The sequence below is a fragment of the Falco cherrug genome, chromosome 1, assembly GCF_023634085.1.
Source record: "Falco cherrug isolate bFalChe1 chromosome 1, bFalChe1.pri, whole genome shotgun sequence".
NCBI classification, from domain to species: domain Eukaryota; kingdom Metazoa; phylum Chordata; class Aves; order Falconiformes; family Falconidae; genus Falco; species Falco cherrug.
This window is the reverse complement of record NC_073697.1, coordinates 3,503,539-3,513,088: the sequence shown is the minus strand read 5'-3', so window position 1 is coordinate 3,513,088 and position 9,550 is coordinate 3,503,539. Positions and strand designations below refer to the sequence as shown.

The 9,550-nt window shown below is 35.6% G+C and overlaps 1 long non-coding RNA gene across 1 annotated transcript in view; it reads right to left on the bottom strand.

Moving 5' to 3' along the window:
* Positions 1 to 6,496: 6,496 nt before the first annotated feature.
* The window catches only part of LOC114017579 (uncharacterized), a 631,873-nt gene continuing 628,819 nt past the window's right edge, over positions 6,497 to 9,550 (bottom strand). The window contains exon 6 of the long non-coding RNA XR_008730719.1: positions 6,497 to 6,579. This is a non-coding gene — a long non-coding RNA (uncharacterized LOC114017579). The remainder of the gene's footprint in view (positions 6,580 to 9,550) is intronic.

The window sequence follows — 9,550 nt, the reverse complement described above, 5'->3', positions numbered from 1 at the left end:
AGAGCAGAAGCATGCTCCAAGCATAATATATGCAACAGATGCACATCTTCAACACACAGGATGTACGGCACTCTGAAAAGGAGCAAGAGCTGTGTAATAAATAAAGTTGTGATATATAGGACTTTTGATTCATTTTGTACAAAAGATTTACTGAAATCTTTTTTACTGAAAGGATTTCTACTTTTTTTTTTTCTCTTTCCTAATTAATAAATGAAAGAATGTACAAGTAAAAATATCTTGACTTCTCAGAATCTTGAGTGATCAAAATATGAACTTTCCAAAACAGGAAATCTGTACAAAATATAAAACCTTACAGATACTGACAGTTCTTCACATCAAGAAGTAAAGCAAACATGGTACTAATATTTAAGCAATAAGGCACAGTGATACTCTCAGCCATTCTCCAAACTGAAATGGAAAGATGGTCACAGATTAATGAGATTATAAAATGAATTTAGCAAGCTTATTGTTATCTGAATGTTTATCAGAAACCTCTGAGGTTTTAAGAATTGCATAGCTTTGGGAGTGCACAATGTATTCTACATGAAAAAGATACTGGATTTGAGATCTTTGGAGAAAGGTGCATCAAGAAATTGGATTCTTCAATGGCAGAAATCTTCCAGGCTCAGCTGTTAGGAGAATCCTGCCATGCATAGATGACACTTTTCAAGTATGATTATGCTCATGAAATTTTTGCTGCTCCTTAACCTGAACCATAAAATAACCATTTTAGGTGTATGGACAGCATGCCACGCAGAGACTCAAATCAGCACAGGTACAATAAAAACTCAAAGAGTTTTCAACTTATATCCACTGTTTGCTTCTAATCTCTGCTTAATTAAACCTGGTAAACAACATGTATTTTGAACTGTGGAAAAACTGTTTATATAATCACAAAATGCCTAAGAAAGTTTAGGTATTTGCACTGCGTTAGCACCCAGCTTTATCAACAGCACGAAGGGCTCTACTTTATGCATATTGCACTTTCCTGTAGTTAGGCGCTGTTCCTATCAGTGCTAAAAATCCAAATCTGAATACAGAAAACGGGAAGGTCAAACAGCAAGAAGAAGCAAAGAGAAATAGCCCCATTTATCAGATGAAAGACTAAGGCACTATGAGATAAAAAGTACTTGCTTGGAGTTATACTGTACATCTGTGGCAATACTTCACTAAAAAGTTTTCAAACAGACAGTGACAGAACATAAACCTAGTATAAATAGCAAAAAGAACCCACAGTTTTTATGTAATTAAGTACAGCATACAGTGCTGTCAAGTTTTTTTTCCCATTGGAGACCAAATGAACAGTTCCAGATTTCTTCTCAGATTCGTGTAGATTTTGAACAGTGCAGTATCTTGGCAGTACAAACAACTACTAGATGCAATTAGAACACAAATGGAGAGGGAACATTTCCAAAGTAATGATGAAAATAGTCTATTCCCTGTTCAAAAATGAGTTTCCATGAAGACAGAATTTCAATATTGTCAAACAGGACAATTTTCACAAGAGTTGACACTGGTCTATAATGTTCAGGGTTTCTGTTACCCACTGTCATTCAGCTCTGTCTTACTGTTGCAATATCCTTGCCCTCTGCTGTAATACTATACTGGTATCTAAATCTTTCTTCTTACCTTACTCCTTACAAGAAACTTGTTCTCTTTCTTCCTATCTCTCCCCGCAACCCCCATGAACTCTGAAATCCCTCTTCCCAAATACTAGAAAAAGGAACAGATTGATTTGCCAGAAAACTGGGAAAGCAGACAAAAACCACATATGAGTACAAGAAAGGTTTTTTTCTCTTGTGCACAGGAAATCCTATTATCTTTACAAAGAGTGGAAAGCCAGCCTTTCCACAGAAAGAAATACACTAATCAGAGTGTGGAAGGCAATGTGTTTCCACGCTTAATTAGCAGGCATGAACCTCTTCCCCGGCTGCCTGGCTGGCCAGGCAAGTTGCATGCGACTTGTGAACAGAATGCCTATGGCTGCACCTACCAGTGTGGATCAGGAGCCTTACACATCTGGATGGTCAGGCAAGCAGCTGGAGAATCCCGCAGCTCTCTGGCCTTGAGAACTAGAGCACGTGTGTATCTCCTCTACCGCTAGGAGAAAAACTGGTTTTCAGACTGGACCTGACCTCAAGCCGGAATAGTTTTTCTTAGGGAAACAAATAAATATGTGAGGTGTACATCAGTTATCCCTAGGATCTGCAATTGTTCTGTAGTTTAGTGACCTACTTGTCCAGCTCTGCAAAATACAGGTCCCTTTCAACAGGTGAAGTGGTTATAGATGGTTCTTTAATAAAATAATAATTTCAGAAAAAATCACTTGAAGATGTTAGACCTATTATGAAGCCCTTAATAGAAAAAAATTATATCCAACTAAAATAATAGTAATAAGTGTGGCAGGAGGAATATTTCAATGTTTTAATATTACCCCATGCTGTGTTAAATGATTTGCAAATAGGAAGATTACAATCTTGACCAGGGAACTAGTGACTATTCTGACTTGCCATAAAACAGACTGTAAAAATTAAAGTCAGACAAAAAGCATCGATGATTAATAAAAAAATCCTGTTACTGTTTTCAAAAGTTTAACTAGCTTCACCTTATGCAAATCAAGTGAGACAAAGTTGAAAAGCAGGTAAACTGTAGAGTTTGTAAAAGTTATTACATATTATTTCCACCCCCACTACCCTGTACTATGTTAATTAGAAAGTATTATACAACTGAAGAGTTGATGAAAGAACAAGAAAAAAGACCTTTTGCACAGAGTTTGGATGTTTGACATAAAGACAGTGGATAATAATAGATTACTAATTGTTTTTACACCACGTTTATTGAAAGCATATCTAGACTGTATTTTACCACTGTCCTGGGAGGAACGATTTCAGCAGTGCTTTATTGTAAAAATAAGTTCTTAGAATATCACTGTGAACTAAAAATCTTCATTAAATTTTAAATAAGACAATGTCTTTTTAGCCATTATGCCACTATAAGAGCAATGTTTGCTGGAAATTTATGGGTATATATAAATATACATATATATGTGTGTGCGTGTATATATATCTGGTGGAAATTTATGGAAAATGCAAAAGATGTTCAAGAGCAACTGACTATTATCATAAACTGTACAGCTAGCTGCTCTGCAATATTTCTTTTTTGCTATTACGCGAATTGAACTTTCAAGTGTGCTGATTCTGCCTTTGGCAGGAATGGCACAAATTTAAAAATGTAGGGTAAAGCACTCATCATTTGATCACATTTATTTCTGGTGCCATTGAAGTAGAAATCCCATGATCTTGTGGAAAGCTTTATACTATTTAACTTAATATAAGTGTTGGGGAAAAATCTATTATGTTTTAAGATAGAGAAACTGTTACACTCTCCTTGTCTTTGACTTGCTGCATGCAAATAGAAGTGGAAAATTCTTGTATTAGAAAAGAAAGAAATTGCCTAATCTTAGATGAAAACTATTACAATCAAGGAATTATATATTGAAGTTCTCTTAAACTACCATATCACATTTGCTTTCATTCTTCTATCACACTGATGTGTACTTTTGTGGGAGGGACTGGCAGTAGCAGAAAAGCATGTTAGATTTATTATAATGTTTGCTACTTTAATGATATTTTATGACAAAAAAAATGATCCATTTATAAAGAAAAAAATCACCTTTTTCCAGTCACAGAGAAGTTCTTGAGAACTCCAACAATATGACATCAAGGGCACTTCGCTTCAGACAACAATAAGATTCTAAGTCACAAAAAAAGAAAAAAATCCCCAAAGCTTGCGTCATAAACCTGTATATTTTTGAGGCTAGCACATGAAGGTTGCTGCAGGACAACCTATTAGAACACTTCTAAGTTGTAGAACACAGAGAAGTATTTTTTTTAGAAAAAAGAAAATCCCAATTTTAAATTTGCATACTTTCATTCCATGAAAAGGTTCAAATAAAACTGGACAAAAGTTTATAAAAATGTAGCTCAAATCCAAGCTGAACAGTGCTCGCATCTTGAGTGCCTGGTGATCTAAAAGCTTTGAAAACCGTAACACAGCAGTGTCCAAAAGGGCTATTTTTTCCTTATTCTTTCCACAGTGTTGTACTCCTACAGCATCTAGGGTATGTAAATTAGCTGGACCATACCAAGAAATCCTCCTGGTACACCAATAATATAGGAATGGCGTAAACTACACTGTCTCACCTGTGAAAATTCAGTGTACCTTTGGTGGCTGCTCATACCTAGCCTGAAATTTTACAAGAGGTTTGGGATGAGGTTCCTTGATTTTGCATATTTAATTATTTTTAATTTTCTGTAGAACACCTGCATGCATTCATCGACACATAGTGAAGCCTGTAGCTAGAGCACTCATCTGCAATCTACATTCATTCAGCACCAGGAACAAAAGCAATAGGTGAAGGTCAACAGCAACCAACACCAGCAAACTCTGGAGTCAAAAGCGTTCATCTGGAATGAGTAGATATCTATTCAGATCTCTTCTGAGTTGGAAGAAAAGGAAATGACTTGGTTTTCCAGAATGTGAGTGAGCAACCTGATGATCAGACCTCACAGGAAAGAAAATGCACTAAACCGGAGTGCCTTCCTTTTCCTTGCTGTTTTTGTGAATGGTGCGCTACATGTTTGAAAGTCTCTCAAAAGAAACAAGGCTATTTTGTTTATGGAAGAATAAGTTGTTTTCGTAGTTTCTAAGTAATTTTTAACAGAATGATCTGTTGTTTCAAAAATTATTTATTGTGTACCCTAACAAAGGCATCTGTATTCACCATTCCAGTAAACCTGGAGACTGAAGAAACAAAAAATGCTTTTAAACAACCTCTTCCCTTGTCCTGAAGGCCAAACTATCACTTCGACCATCTGCCAAATTTTGAGCACCTTGTGATTAACAAATGTTATCTCCAACTGCCAGTGTTTCCTAAAAAAGCATATTCCAGAAGTTATGGATCATCAGGACACAGAAATTCTACAGTTAAGTTATTTTTCTTGGGAATATTCACCAGATCAACCTATGGAGATTTTGGTAATGTGGCTTCTAATTTGGCAGTTTTATTCAGGAAAGCCAAAATTGGATGAGTGTGCTGAGTCTACTGCTGCAAACTGCTAGGCATTACCCACAACGTTATATAGTACTTCACTATGTTTTAACTTACTAAAGGGTAAAACAATGACAGAGTAACAAATACGGTGAGTTTCCATGTTGAAATCATACCTAACGTACTGACTAATGAAGCTGCTTTTGCTGATATACTGTGCTGGCTCATCAAAAGTAGCAAAGCTTGGCAAAAGCAGTGTTGGTGGAAGCTGCTTCTAGGACTCTTCAAATGCCTTCTGCCTAAATAACCCTCTAGAAAAAAATGTATCACAGATGACTACTACTGGGAAAACATGGCTGAGATGTTTTAAGATGGAGCTGGTGACTTTTCTGATGTTAGTCTCCATGCACATAATTCTTTAAAGTTTCACTACATTATTTGGGTTTTTACAGTGCTGCTTCATCTTTTTATTTTGCAATTTTGTGTACCAGGTTACAGACACAGTATCTCCTTTCCCTTCCCTGCCGTTACTTCTTTTGACATGTAGCACAGTACACTTACTTGAGATGGGTTTAAATTCTTCAGTTGCTGTATTCCTTTTCCTTACTTTGGGGAAAAAAAAAAAAAAAAAAAAAAAAAAAAAAGGAGAAAAAAAGACGAAGACCTTTTCCTTGAAATGGCAAGATTTGAAACTAATCTGCTTGTTACAGTTGCGATTTTTACCTGCCCAATAAACTGCACATTGACTTCTAGCTTTAAGAACTGTTTTTGATGGTGATGTATGTCACCCTGTTGTAATGCTAATTCAGGCAGAAGCCATTTATCATTTCTGAATATAGAAAGTGTTCAGTGTGACACTGTGCAGACCTATTCATAAAATGATAAAGATCAAGAGAAGCAGTGTAGCTTAGCCTATAATGACCAAGACCAGGCCCAAAACGGCGACTTTCTAGTCTTGCTTTACGACTACAGGAAAGTCAATTGTTTCTGTGTATTTTGATGGCTAGCTGCTGATTAAAAGAATAAAGTAAGATTAGGTCTTATTTATTTTTACAATAAATGTTGAGGTAGGTCAATACCTGTTCTTTTGTACCTGTGGTTTTTTTATGCCTTTCTTCACCAGCAGGGAAAAAAGGCAATGATAAAATAAATTTTTTCTCCCCTCCTTACTAGAACAGAAAAAATACCCCAACAGTGTATTAGGAGATTACTCAGCTCCACGGCTTTTGTGTAAAAATCTCACATGTGAATATTACTATGTCCAGACTTACTCCTTAGTCCTAAATCCAGACTTAGGAACATGAAAATCTATGACCCCTTAGGTTAGACACCAAACAGTATCTTGGAAATTAAGTGAAAATATTGTAAGTTTTAATAAAAGACATGGAGTTTAGTTGAATTCTATTAGTCTTTCAGATATATATTGAAATTTAATTGCATACCAGGCCTTGCTCAGCACATTGGCAGCTCAGCAGAGATGTCATCCAAACAGAATTGTTAAAAGGTCTTATCATAGAGAAGCGTAGTTCCTGGAAGAGGACAAAAATAGGGATTTTACATCTCTGCCAGCCTCACTGCTTCTTTTGTGTCACATTCTATGAAATCAGTTAGAAAAGTTACATGCTTCAGATTGCTACAGACTGCCTGTGAATCGGGAAAAAAAAATACTAACTCTCTGTGCCTCAGTATGATACCTGCAGAAAACTTCATGGCTGTGCTGTGAGTATTAAGTTATTGCTATATTTATCTTGCTTCACTTTATTATTATAAAACATATTTCAGACCATTACTTTGCAAAAATTCATTGTATGATCATTGTCTTGTTACCAAGTGTTAGAAAAGAGTGTAATTTTCTGTAAAGATAGGTCTTTCAGATTACCTTCCTACTCTTTTTTTTTTTTTTTATCCCAGAAAACATACAATTTTGCAAACTATTACAGCTCTTTTTTTCATTCCTCCTGCAATAGCTCCCATAGCATCGCTGCTGACTGAGGTAGGTCCTAATGATATTTCACTGCACGCACAGCAAACAGAGAGGGACTGGAGGGAGTTTAGGCTAGCTCCTGATCTTCAGTTGCCTTCACCTTATATTATCTCTTTTTACCTACACCTCCCCTGTCCCCTGAGTGCGCAGTTCTTGGGCAGAGCAGGCAGTACCAGCAAACGCATCTGTCCTCTTGTTGTAGGAACTGAGAAGGATGTGATTGAAGAAGCAGGATTACTGGCTCAGTTTCTCAGGTCTGGAAATTCTCCAGTCCCCTAAGAAAAGGCCTTTTAAGGGCCTCCTTAAAAAAAAAAAAAAGCCATGGAATGCCAGATTTACAGGCCCTTGTTTAACATTAGTTTGGTCTTTATGTACATACAATATAGTATAGTAGTGCTTGGCTGAATGATCTCTTCTGCTTTCTCCAAAAAGTAAAGCGTAGGGTGCAAATGGGTGATGAATTCAGGTTGATTAGGCAAATAAAAAGTAGAATCATAATTACTGAAATCCATGATGGCCGTCTAGGTGATCCTCTAGGAATATAAAATTTATGACTCAATAAAAATTTGCATATTATGAGTACCTACTACAAAATACTTCATGTTTACCAGGGGCCAGAAGCACACACATAGGCAGCAAGGCGAAAAACTATAATGCCAATGTGGCTTCTGGATGGTTTGCTAACCAGTAAAAGAGTGGAAAACTTATTAGCAAGGGCTTTGAGACACGTGTGTACTGACATGTTGCTGATGAATTGTAATTTGTTCCAGTGGCTATACATCATGCCAAAATGTTACCTCCAGTTTGTGACTGGGTGTCTATGCCATACCCAGCCATGATAACAAAAATGGGGAGAAATAGGAAGAAAGGAACACCTGGTGTTACTGGTAATTCATGCTTTCTGAAAATGCAGACTTATGGTATTGATCCAGGTCGAGACATTTTATGGAACTGGAGAAATACACAATATCTGCTTACTACATCTGAGTATTTTGTAAATGAAAATATCATTTTCTGTTTTTAAAATGGATGTTTACACATTTTCTGTCATATATCTCTTCAGTTATGAACACAAACATATTGGTTTTTATAGTTAGATTTTTTCTTTATCTCAGCTTGAAGAGGACACCTTCAATATATATAATTTCAAATTTTATCTCCTGGGGGAAACATCTAAGAAGAAAATCTCACTGAGGTTTTTTTTATTGTTGTTTTTTTACTCTTTAAATCAATATTTTACCAATGTAGGTAGTAATTTCCAGAATACCTAGCACGGCTTTACCTGAATTTCAGGCAGGGTAGGCAATTGCTTTCATTATTGCCTTTTTCTGTTATCGTTTTCAAAGACTGAGAAATTAATTCATCTGTCAGGCTACATGCTCTTTTAAAAAAATAGTTCTGATCTTTATATAGGAATGTAATTTAAATTAGTACCTAATTCTCTGAAGTCCACAATTTAGGACAGCATAGAATCTACTGCAGCAACTAATTAAACACTTACTGTAAGGTTAAGTTTTTCATTAAATCAATAGGCCCCTAGTGTCAGTTACAAAGCCCTAATTACTATGCTGTAAATTTAGATTGAATTTGAATTAAGGACTGATTTCAATCTAACCACAGCATGTAAATATTGTAAATTACCAGAATTACAGTTCAATAAAATTGAATGGATTTCACTTTAGATAAACTAAATGCAAATGAGTCTATGGAAAAAAACACGACAACAAAAGCTGCAGAAATTTCCCAAACATCTGCACAAGAGTCTTACATGCACAGTATATAGTATACTGCTTTGGCAAAGAGCATGTTAGAGCTTCAAAATGCTGCCACCGTTTACTCTAACATGTTTTAAATATTTCATTATCTGTTCTGAAAATGAGTAAATTTAATCTCTCCCAAGTGATCAAGTAAAATGATGGCTAATGTGCCCACTTACTGTGTTGCTTTAGTTTGATGACTGTATTGTTGTGCTAAAGCACAGTATGAAATCAGGTTATCAGGTTATAACTGGCAGGGATAAAAAAAAAGCAGTGCTGGGAAACACAAAACAACCCATTTTCAAGGCATGAATCATGCACTTTGAAGATTAAAAAAAAGGTAAAAATTACAGACAATAGCACTCTAATCAAACAAGTGCAAAATTGAAAATAATTGGGAGTTTGTGGACTTTCATTCAGCTTCAAACAAGTACTGTATCCACGGGATATTAATAAAATTGGGGAAATGGGCAATATGCTAGGTTACACAGAAAAGGAAATATCAAAAAAGGCCTATATTGAGGGTCACACATACAATTATTATGAGCTTTCTACTCACCTGCTTACATTATTTCCGTATATGGAACTAAAACTTATATTAGTCTTAAGATATCCTTAAAAAGTTAATGAAAACATTGTCTAATTTTTGACACTTTATTCTTCATTAATACAGCCAACTTAGTAGATTTATAAAAAGTTGATTGAAAAATAAATAAAAAAAATAATATTGTCATGTAGGCTAAGAAAGGGCACAGATTA